Genomic DNA, 12,402 nt, shown 5'->3' on the forward strand with positions numbered 1-12,402 from the left:
TGAAGACCAAATGACTGTTGAGAAGGCGAAGATTGTAAAAGCACACGCGACCCTTCAAGTTTTGTGAAATTTGAAAGTGTTTTAAAGATGGAACTGGTCTACAATTAATGGGTCAGGGAGTGAAGCGTGATGTAAAGATTACAAGATGATACAAAACGATTTGAATTAAATCCTCTGGCCAGGAGGGAGCCAATGCTATTGGGCTATAATGGGATATATAGACTGAGGACAAGGGGTGTTGGACAGTATGTGATTGCTTGCATTTTAGGGATGCTGAAACTGTTTGATTATTGACTTGGGAAGACCGAGACTTAGAGTGTTACAATAATACAATAATCCAGTCTGAATCATTATTATTATTATTATTATTATTATTATTATTATTATTATTATTATTATGCTATTTATTGAGTGCATGCCTAGCTTTGGGAAGCAACGGAGCACCTAACAAGTCTTGGGGGAAGTGTACAGTGAGGGAAGCAGATCGCTTATCAATACATGGGAGCAGGGATCAAGACATGGGAGCAGGGATCAATACATGAGAGCAGGGATCAAGACATGGGAGCAGGGATCAATACATAGGAGCAGGGATCAAGACATGGGAGCGGGGAGGAGATTGCACAGTCTTGGGTTAAGCGTGGAGTGGTGTTGGTGTGGATTTAGGTTTTAGCCATTCTTGAATGTGTGAAGGGGTGTGGAGTTAGGTGTTGAGAAGGAGTCATTCCTTTGTTTGAAGAAAGTAAACCAAGAGCAATGATATGTCACTGACTATTGTGAAGTTTTAGAAGTAATCTGGGATCAACCATAATCTGAAAATTTAGAAACTGCATTGCGCCATTGATGAAAGCATAGGTCACTGCTGAGTTGAATAACTATACGCTGAAACAATGAAACAAAGTAGGATATGAAGCTAATAGTCTGTGGACCAGAGACTTGTATCTCATCTGGAGATCATAACCTCAGTTTCCTTTTTGCTATTAGTTGAGGTGATTCCAGTTAAAACGGGGTGTAGATTAATCCATAAAAAGTCTGGATATCATCTGAGTGCATGAAGCATTGTAAATCGAAGCAGAAAAGAGAATCCAAAGTTCTCACGTACGTGCTAAACAGAGTGAACACGCAGGTGAGAAGTAGATTTGTTGAGGTACAGTGAGAAATATAAACACTTTCTGAGTGATTAGTCATATAGGAAGTGAACCAATATAAGGCAGTCCCAACAAGCCTAGATTCAACTAGGAGGCTAATCAAGTTGTTCTGATCCACGGTGCCAATGGCTTGAAAAACATCCGAATATCCAAATGCATTGTGTTCAAGCCCCTGTCCCTTGGCATAGTTGCTTAGGCTAGTGGTACCGAGTTTCTCCCTCTACTTGGCCAGAACCCAGCCTAGAAAGTGTGCCGCAGGCAATTATCTGAATTTAACTACTGTACTGGCCTAGTAACTAACTGCTCCTTCCGTTTGGCTGGATACTGGATGTGTTCAAAAGAGGCTGATCATTGCCAGGCTCATCAGGATCCAGGCATTAAAGCAAAGAACACTGCTTGCTTACACTCTATTAGAACACATCGCAAAGACACAGAAGTAGCTATAGTCTGAGCACTAATGTTGCCGTTGATGTCTTGAAGAATTTCCTGGGATGCATGCCATAAGGGCAGCCCGACAGGCACTTCCTTTTAACTAATAACAGTATTTCTTCTAGATAAATTGGGGTAAATTGAAGGAAAGTTTTCCAAGCCATAGGGAAGAATATTTTGTCTTCTAAAACAAGGTTATGCCAGAGCGAACATTTCTATTTAGGGAATGATAGATCCTGCACATGATATTCAGAACTTGAAATAGTGTCGTAACTTGTCACAAATCTACTGAGAGGGTGGCACTAATGTAGAAAGAGAATTAGAACTAGCAATTGTCTTAACAAAGATGGGAAGCCTCCAAGACAGTGTTCAACAAGTTCAACATCTTATTATCATAAACAGTTCTTTTTGTCTTGAATTCTAAAATTCAGGACAATGTCTCATATTTGGTCCCCAGTAATGGAGGTCTAATGGGCCTGGTAAGGAAGGTCTGGTGGGCCTGGCCATAAGGATCTGTTGGACCTGGTAGCGGGCAGTCTTATTGGCCTGGTAACAGAGGGTCTGGTGGGCCAAGTAATGGAGGTTCTGGTGGGTCTGGCCCGTTGTGCCTGGTAATAGGGAGTCTGTTGTTTCCGGTAATGAGGGGCTGGTATGCCTGGTAATGGAAGTCTGACAGACCTGGTAATGGGGATCTGATGAGCTGGGTAATTAATGGCTCATGTTCTGGTAATGGCTGTCTGATGGGCTGTACAGGACGCGCATGGTAAGGACCTCCTTGGTGACAATAGAATTGCATCCTATGTCAGGTAAGCAGTTGGAAAGTTGCCAAAAGTTGGGTGGAGAGCAAGGTTAACACCAGTTCGATGCTTATTTGGATTGCGAATACTGAATCTGGATATTTCAGACTGCCTCTTCCAGCAATGCCTTTGTAAATAGTTTAAAGAAACGACTTAAGCATTATTCAAATAAAATGCAGCCTGTAGCACCAGAAAGTCATGCTCTGTGTCTTGGATCCAAACAAGTCACTCATCCAGCTTCAACATTTAAAAAACGACTCAAATGTAATAAACATAATTTTAGGATATCTCTGTAGCTGACGGTGAAGGACAATCAAGAAATACTCGCCCTCACACACGTGGGAAAGTAGAGGTTGCTGCCAAGTGGTCCCATGCCAGGCGTGACACCTTGAGACAGTCCTGATTTTCCCCATTGCATGCTGGGACATGTAGTTTTGTTTTTCTCATTGTTAATATGGCTACTACTAGTATGTTCCCAAATCAAAATGAAGCACCCTTTTTCCTGATCCCACTACATATTTCAAATTAGAGGATGGCTGCCGAGACTGACCATGTCAAATGCAATTGTGAGGCTTGTTTCATCAGATATTCACCAACATCTTAAGTGCCAACATAAAAGTCACTACAACTTACCACTCTTGGTTGTGTTACCTGTTGAGGTGGCAGGGAAAAGGCTGAAAGAAAAGAGAAACTGTTTGATGTGGACCGAATATCATCATTTAAAGACATAACATTTTATGCGCAAACCAACGAGATCACGTTCAATGTATATTAACACTCCATGAAAGGTGCATATTCACTATTAGAACACTGATGGATGCCATACACCAATCAGAATTAGGGAAGGAGAGGTAACGTCGCCTGTTGTTTATGATTACAGTCAAACCATGATTAACTGTGGTTTCTTCATGCTTGGATATGGTTTCTAAATGTCATTTGCCACAGATAGCCACAGTTTGCCACATTTAGCCACAGTTAGCCTAACTTTAGGTCTGGCTGAATTCACCCAGAGATATTGAATTAGACAAAAAAGAAACAAAAAACACTACGGTAAGGGCTCCGGCTTGCCAACAAGTAGTCCTATGTTCTAGCGGAAGGTACACCAGATTTCATTGGCTGTTCAGTGTGTCACCTTCCATGAAAGAGTCCCTTTGATATGGTGTGGAAGCGGAAGGGAAAAGTCAATCATTCGCCTATCCTCCTGGCTTGTGACGCGGGGCACATTACTTGACCGCAGATCACCATGAAGTTGAATTTGCACTTCTATTTCCACACCCAAGACTTATTTGAAATCTGCTTACCTCAACCCCCCGGCTCATCACTCGCCTCACGTCCACAGCGCTGACCCTTTTTGACCTTTTGCCTATTCAGGCGTTTTGTCTGCTGGTGGGGTAAGATGGTCCAGGGGCAGAAGGCTGTGCATGGGCAAATAGTGGGTGAATAATGGCAGCACCTGGCTGGGCATGAGAGCCTGCATATGATGACTATGCCTGAAATGTCAGCCCTTCTCTGGCATCAACATCTAGTACTTGGGTGATTGAGGCTGCACTTGGCGTACAAGCACAGCACTTGGGTATGTGATGCTGTACCTTGCATAAGAAGACTTTACTTGCATGAGGCTCAAAATGGCACGAGATGCCACTACCTGGGTGTGGGAAACTGCACTTAGCATATTTTGGAAGAGATGTGAATCTCTACAGTAATAGGAGGGCAGTTGCCCTGCTCGATGATAGCTCTTCCTTGTTTTCCCTGGTTAAATCATGTCTGCATTCATGACACATTGAGGCAGCAACCCAGTAAATAAACAATTTAAACCGACTTTTGTCTGCTTTAATACCATTTTGGATTCTATTATTCTTACAGGTGTTACTGTACATTTGTGGTCTGGTCCTTGGGGTATAATCATGGCCAAACGTCATGTGGCATCATGTCATGTGAGGTCATTGGGGCCAAAGACCATGCAGTGACAGTTCCTGGCAAGTCATTGGGTGTGTGATGCCACTTCAAGTATTGCAGGCATTTTGGTGAACTGGCTTACCAGAACATCACAGACCTTTACTGAGAGTGTCCATCTTCCCTACCTGAAATCTGAGTTATAACTAGTCCTGGAGAAGGGGCTGGAGCTGAACGTGGCATGTGACATGTGCCACATTTCACAGTCAGCGCCAACCCCTACTGAGTGTCTCCCCGACCCAGCCTTCACCCTGATGGGTGAGCACTGGGTCTAGGACCCACCAGACCTGGTGTGGCGGGGCACCCTGCGCTGCAGGAGGGTCCGCTACAACAGGAGCACTGTTTTTTGTGTGTGTGCAAAAGTTGGGGTCGCAAGGGAATCCCCAGGTGTTGCAACTGTGGTTGACCCCCAAATGACGTCCCTGATATCAGGTTCTCTTACATTGTGGGCTTTGAATAAAAAACAGTTAATACAATTCACAGGATCTCTATCCATCCCTGCTACAAGACAGGGTACTGCACACGGCTTAATGCCTTGTCTGTGGTAAGCAATGCCACTGCTATTGCAGATCTTATTAATGAATATAATTTGGATATTATATTCGCAGCAGAAACCCGGTTGACAGATGAGTGTTGCAACACTCTCTGTGTATTAGTCCCGGGTGGTTATTTGATAAAATGGGTCAATAGAGAAAACTATCGGGCAAAGAGGTACCAGTACAGTTTAAACTTATTTCACAACACCACAACAATGAAACAAACCACACATAATCTCGCCCAACACCACATGAAGGCCACCAACCGAAAATCACAGCTACGGTCAGGGAACGGTGTATCCGAACTGAAGCTTCCAACAGCACATCACAGCTCGCTTACTTTTTGTCAGCTCAATCCAACTAATCCAAGCCCCCCAGACCTCCGCCCAACTTGCATTACAGACCCACCAGAGCACCACGAGACCAGGGAGGTGGCAAGAGTGTGAGGTATATGAATCTTGAACATAGCATAACATTCTGTGTCTAATGTTGCAGTTTTGACTTTGGACGAGTTGTCCCAAATCTGCGCTCTTTCATTTAAAATGCCACATTCAGATCACTGGCATAACAGGGGCCCCCAAAGCCCCTGTGGTGCGGGGGGCCCAGCCACCACATGTCCTGGGCGGGGGGTGGGGGACCTTGCTTTTTTGTAGTCACTCTGCCTTAATAAAGAATGTATTTCTGTTACAGCATAACAGAAATAATTTCTATATGAAGGTAGAGTGACTACAAAAAGAAGCTATTTATTTTTGAAGTCCTAGGGCTTCCCCTAACCCATGCAATTGAAGCCTCTAGGCTAGAGGCCGCCATGTGGGGGAGCTCTATGGCTTCAAAAAGAAATAGTTTCTTTTTGAAGTCACTCTACCCTCATATAGAAATTACTTCCATTATGGTCTGGTCCTTAATGGAAATAATTTCTTTATGAAGTCAGAGTGACTTCAAAAAGAAACAATTTCTTTTTGAAGAAATAAGCCTCCCCTCAACCCAAAGACGCATGCGTGTGTGAGTGTATGGTGAAAGGGTGCAAACTTAAATGTATAGGTGGCTGCCTAGGCGAGTGTACGGTGAAAGGGTGCACAATTAAATGAATGGGTGGCTGGGGGTGCGTGTCATGTGTATGGTGAAGGGTGCACACTTAAATGTATGGGTGGCAGCCTGGGTGTGCCTGAAGGATGAAAGGGTGCACACTTAAATGTGTAGGTGGCTGCCTGTGTGAGTGTATGGTGAAAGGGTGCACACTTAAATGTGTAGGTGGCTGCCTGTGTGAGTGTATGGTGAAAGGGTGCACACTTAAATGTATAGGTGGCTGCCTGTGTGAATGTATGGTGAAAATGTACCCACTTAAATGTATGGGTGGCTTCATGGGTGTGTGTGCCAGGTATGGTGAAAGGGTGCACAATTAAATATATAGGCGGCTGCGTGGGTGTGCCTGTATGGTGAAAGGGTGCACACTTAAATGTATGGGTGGATGCCTGGGTGTCCCTGTATGGTGAAAGGGTACACACTTAGTATGGGTGGCTGGGTGTGCATGTGTGAGTATGGTGAAAGGTGTGTGTGCTTGTGTACTGGGGTGCAACGAAACCTAAATTTGGGGTTGGGGGCGCTAACCCTTCAAATATTGGGAGAGGTGCTAACTTCACGGGCGGTGGGGGAGGGGCAAACTTATTTGTGTTCTGCATCTAGCTTCTTTATGCATTCTAATGAGACTATTCTAGTGGAGCTTCAATGTTACAAGCAGTTAACTCTCTCCTTTAAGCCTGAAAGCACCCACTTATGGACTGCTGTGAAAATAAGTGGTCTCCTGTCCCATCTCTACTCTTCCAATCACTTCCCTGGCATGCAAGTACTAAACCCACATCAAGATTTCAATTGCTTAAAGAATTATGCATTTGAATGCAGGTACTGACATGGAAATGATTCACATTAGTAATTGCTGGGTTTGTTAACATCAAAACCCAGCTGCCATTTAACATCTGTGTCCTATTCTGTCCGGCAACGGTTCTGTAGGTCATGCAGGTCGAGTCAACATAGCCCAAAATTTCAAGGGGGGTGGTGGCGGAAAGGCTGCAGCCCAGTCAGCTCAATAGTGGTATGTCACTACTTGTGTTTAATCCCTTGGTTACTTATTGTTAATCTTCATTTCTCATAACCCTATTCTTCCTCGTCCCAGTACTTGTGTGTGAGGCATTTTGACTCATACACAAGTACTGGGATGAGACCGAGGGACATGGAGGTAATGCCATGCTTAGTTACCTGTAATCTTCATTACTCCCTCCTAGTCCCACTCTTCCTCATCCCAGTACTTACATACGAGGCAAGGAGCCTCATATGTAAGCACTGGGACAAGGAAAAGGGATGTGGCATTAATTCTGGGCCGAGAACCTTATTTTGGTGGTAGGGGTGGGAGGGATAGGGGATGTGTGGGGGGTGGGGTGGGACAGGGATTGTGCGATAAATTGTAATGGTCATCCATGACCAGGCTAAGCAGGCATGATATGTGGTATTAGTGGCTAGAGAAGAATTTTGGTGCAGCCAGACTATTCATTTCTTAGTTTGGCTTCACTTTGTTTTAACTGGGCATCTCTGATAAAGCAGTCCTATTAAGTGTAATTACCTGGCTAGACTGCTATTTGGGTGCTTCTAGTCGTTTCTTACTGCAGCATTGTATATTTTTCTGGGCATCTGTGATAAAATAACCATGATAAGTGTTAATGCTTCGACTGGCATTTTGGTGCAACCAGTCTAATGAATGTCTAAATGCGGCTGTGAGGAATTCGACCATCCGCACGGGAAGAGTGCACTTGCCAGTGCTTTTTTGTTTGTTTAAAAAGACAGAATGATAGGGCCATTCCCGCGCACATTTTCCACACTCACTGCACAGCAGAAAAATAGTCATGTACTCTGGGAGGACACAGCTTACCAGTGCCACCCTTCCCTGTCATGTGCAGCTGACACCTGACAGCCGTGGGTACATCAAAAGCCTTTAGCCATGGGCAGACTGTTCAACTCTCACTGCAAATGTAGCAAGCATTGGCAATGCCAAAGGTGTTGGCTTTTGTGTAGGCATTGTATAGGCATTCGCCAGGCATTGCCATAATCTTTCTACCTAGCTATAAGAGGGCAACAGCTGCGGAATGGTGTGCAGACCCGGGCATTTGATGCCAGTGCCTTGCAACTGCCTATCAAATACTACGTATACACAAGACAAAGCTGTTGGGATTACTAATGCTTGGTTTTAACAGGACTTTAATGCAAGGAACATTTGCAAGGGCACACATATTGCTTTACATGAAGTGACTTAAGGCACACTGGGTTGGGACATTTGTATTACACTGGGGACTTATTTATAGTGGCAAGTAAGCCATTAGCTATCAGAAAACTGCTTAGAAATAATACTTGCAGCCCATATACAGCACAACGTTTGAGACTACTGTGTGATAGAGCTAACACAAAAAGATCCCAGGAGAGTGTGTTTTGGGTGGCGCAGGAAGCTAGAGGGGGATATATAAGCAATAAGGAGTGACATGGCCCTTAGGGTGACTAGACATCACGGATTTGCTGGGATTGTCCGGAATTAGGCCCTCTGTCCCCCTTTTCTTATTTTAAAACCCCAGTCCCGGTTTTGAGAAAAGGCAGGGAGAACCATTTGAAGAATCGGGAATGACTGTATAAGTAGCAATTTATGGAACAATTATAAACTAAATAATCATTATTATAATTCAGTAATTTTATATTAGGCTCTCCTGAAACGGTCTCGAACGTCCCAACCGTTTGGTAACTGCAACGTGCATCAGCAGAACGTACCGCAGAGACTGCTTATGTAAGGGCTTCATGGCAAGACCTTAAATAGCAATCAAAACAAAAGTTACTTGGGTTTGAACATGCTTACAAGTCACAACCAAATCTACACAATTGCTATTCAGGGGAATGACTGGACCTAACCCTTCAACCCTGCATCATCTCACTGCATGGTATGGTAGTTACTTTCAAATGTAAGTCCTACTTTTATGTCGGGGGCCCGACCCGGTTTTCTGTTTTAAAATCAGGTCACCCTAATGGCCAGTCAAAGGGAGGGTAAATAACCAAACACACACAAGCAGTGTGTCCCTCCGCACATCTCATCCCCCTCCTAGCAGTGCTCTAATGCAACAGTTCTTATAAAAGTAAACAAACGAATCACCATGACGGTGACAGCAGGTCGCCGCCTGAGGTGGGTTTCCCAAATCTCCTGGTAATTTCTTGCCGGAATGAAGCAGCTCAGAGATTGCCTCAATCCAGGGAGATGAAGTGGGAGTGTTTCTGCAGAGGGAAAGCTGGATCAGTGCACGTGCCCCCTCTGACTACAGCGGCTTTGCAAATACCATCTGCCATGCCCACCTCAGGCCAAAGACTGGCTTGCACTGTTGGATTGGGCGTCGCTGCTCTGCCGATCCCAGAACGAGTCAGTGAGGTGGTTCACAGTGGCATTTAGGAATGATACTCGGTGACATTTATTCTTATCTGAAGAAAGTCCACTTTATTTCAAGGCAGGTCCATTACAAAATAACCTTGATGTCATGTTTGCGTCTTCTTATCCTTCAATTTGCCTCTTCCAAATACATCCTTTTTCACTCCCTGTATCCCAATAACTTCCCCCCCTGAGTGCTTTGTATCCTCCCCTTTCTCTGCTCTTTCCTTAAAACCAAGTACTTACTTTAGCAAACTGCTTGTTGCGTAGTAGGCAATGGTTGTACTCAAGCGCGAGCCTCGTTCTGGCTCGCGCATGCGTGTTCTGAATAAATGCAGTCCCAAGACGGCAGTTGCCGCTGGGACCCCCATTCCAGCAGAACGTGTCCTGTGTCTGCGTACAGCCCGCGTGTGTGCATGCGTGTGTGGCGGCCCAGGGCCACACCCGCCTGGTAACACTGCTTTCGTTTCTCTTTCCTTTTTAGGATTTCCTGACGGGCAGTAGCAGAAGCAGTTTTATGTGCCGGGGGCTGCTAATAAGGCACCAGTGGGAGGCGCACTAGGCACCAGGGATGTATGGGGCGGCCACCATCTCTGCCCCCTCGCTGGCTCCGCCACTGCTGACCGGTCTAGGACCAGGTATGGAGGACACGTTTTACCCCAACGTCATAATCTGAATCAGTTTATTAACTTTCATCTTTTTCCTCCCCAATGGTTCCCCACTAGGTTTTCTGGCACTCGTACACACCTCCGCAGATGGTGTTAATGCCCCCTCTTCAACCTGTGTGTTGCCCCTGATACATCCACCACGTCCATCATCTTCATCAAGTAAAGCACCAACACGAGGAAGGACAGGTGGAGCCCATCTCATTGGGGATAAGCCGGCTTATCAAGCATGTGTAAGAACATGAGGCACCACTCCCAACCCTAACATCCTACAAAGCCCTCCCCATTTATCGCCTTCCCTGCCCTGTCAATAGCCGCCCGCTTCATTGCATTTCCACAATAATTCTGTGTCTGGACATTATACCCTAATGAATCCCTAACTCATTGTTTAGTCTCCTGCACCAAGTCCTTTTCACCCACGTTTATGATCAACAAGTCTGAACCTGCTCTTTGTCCGCACAACTAAAAATCAAAGGCAAGAGTTGTCCCCATTTCATGGTGCAAATCCCAGAGCACGTCACTTTGCTTTGCTGCATAAGTGCCCCACCTGTTTCCCATAAATCCCCTTCTCGCCCTTCCGCCTAAACCATTTTACAATCGAATGTTCACATATCCATATCTCTCTCCCAACTCATCACCCGTCTTCACAGTACCTCCCTCACATATCCCGATACCTACATGATCTCCACCGGCACAGCGCCTTCAATCCCCTTTCTGAAATGCCAATCCTGACCCCCTCATATGCCACTCGCTCTGGAATGAGTGTGTCCTAATTCGGGATGCGACTCGCTCCCCAATGTCTACTCTCTTCCTCAAGACTCCGATCACTTTATCCCAATGACTGTCTTGCCATCCCTGTGTTAAAGTGATTTTCCTTCTCCACCCCTTGCCTCGGCTTCCAAAACTCCCAAGCCCTAACCGGGCAAACCGTCCCATCAACCGACCGCTAAAGTACTACCATGGAACCGCTTCCCCTCTGGTCAGTTTTACATTTCTTGACCCTCAACACACTCTTTCCTACACCACATGACGTCATCTGACCTAAGACCCGGTACTGCGAGCTACCCACCAGCAGAGGCACTGTACATGCCCCAAAAAACATCACCAAAAACAAAGATAAATGCAACACCTTCCCAGTGTGAAGAACACACCTTTTGGGTCTGTACAAACAAAATTGTCAACATCTCAACCGAAATTGGCCTGCATCCCTCCAGTCGTCTTGACCGTATGCCCGGGGCAGCCATCCATCAGTCGTCTCCTCATTTCCCTCGCCGTAGGCTCATAGCCCCAATTACCCTTCACATAGAACGATAGATATCACGGCCATTTTTTCTGCTATGGTTACTGGAGTCAGATCCCACGCCAAAGTGCAACAAAATAGAACACACTACATCCTCTCTGCAACTCCCAGACCTCCTTCCACATCCCCACCTTCCTGAATTTCCATTGATACTGCTATGTTTACCATCCACGTGGACTCTTGCAAGAAACGTTCAATGGATCATAGTCCGGTCACACGCGCACGGCATTTGCATCAGGTCCCCACAGGACCGAGCCCACAGAGTCTTGGCCACTGTGCATGGGGCAATGGATCAGCAATTGAGTTACTGCTGGAACACGCATTGCCCAGAACACAATATTCAATTTCAAGCACAACAGCACCATTCTCTTCAAAAATGTCAACACCATCTGTCCCTGCTTGATTGCCTATTTTTAATGGTGAACGTGCTCTCATTTTCTACAACAAAGGTAACTCTCCCGTTTTCCCAACTCGGCAACCCGCAGGCCCAGGAACACCAGCATCAGGGAAAATTCCAGAAAGGAAATGCAATGTCGATGTGCACGCCACATTTCTCAGTAACTCTGCACTGGTTACCTGGCTACACTGTGAACTTGGGCCCAGGTCCCCTCCGCGCCATTTACACACCTGCACTGCCTCCCTGGCAACCCTTGCACTCGGGGACTGTTTCTGTATCCCTACAACCCCTACTAGCACTTGACACCTGATGTCTGCACTTACCACCATCTGGCCGCACTTTTATTTATTGTCTTTATTTATTTTACTGTTATTCTACGTACTGCACTGCCCTCTCCCCTTGCCTCCTCCCCTGCACTTGCGCGATCTCAATGTCACCTGGCCTAGTATGATCGTTGTCTGTCTTCCCTCTGTTCCCCCTCCCTTGCCTCGTCGTGCCTATGTATAGGCACGTTATAAATGACATATCATATCATACCAGTTTCCTACCCCCATGCGAATCAATGAGATCAGTGCCATCCACTGACCAACTTCACCAGCACATACTGGACCTGGGCCCACTCCATATGGACACAAGGTTCCAGAAACACTGCCACAATGCCACTGACTCCTAATGGTGGGAGGCACCCCGCCCTATACTCTGGAGGTAATACACAACCTTGCCATTGATCTCC

At 45.8% G+C, this 12,402-nt stretch overlaps 1 protein-coding gene across 4 annotated transcripts in view; it reads right to left on the reverse strand.

Annotated features, from left to right (window-relative positions):
- The window catches only part of TSPAN4 (tetraspanin 4), a 3,410,446-nt gene that overhangs the window by 2,493,185 nt on the left and 904,859 nt on the right, over window positions 1–12,402 (reverse strand). For all 4 annotated transcript variants that reach the window (XM_069624016.1, XM_069624017.1, XM_069624014.1 and 1 more), the window contains one exon: window positions 3,005–3,045. The gene's annotated coding sequence lies outside the window, so the exon portion shown is untranslated. The remainder of the gene's footprint in view (window positions 1–3,004; window positions 3,046–12,402) is intronic.

Source organism: Ambystoma mexicanum, chromosome 11 (genome assembly GCF_040938575.1).
Source record: "Ambystoma mexicanum isolate Mex_15411 chromosome 11, UKY_AmexF1_1, whole genome shotgun sequence".
Classification (NCBI taxonomy): domain Eukaryota; kingdom Metazoa; phylum Chordata; class Amphibia; order Caudata; family Ambystomatidae; genus Ambystoma; species Ambystoma mexicanum.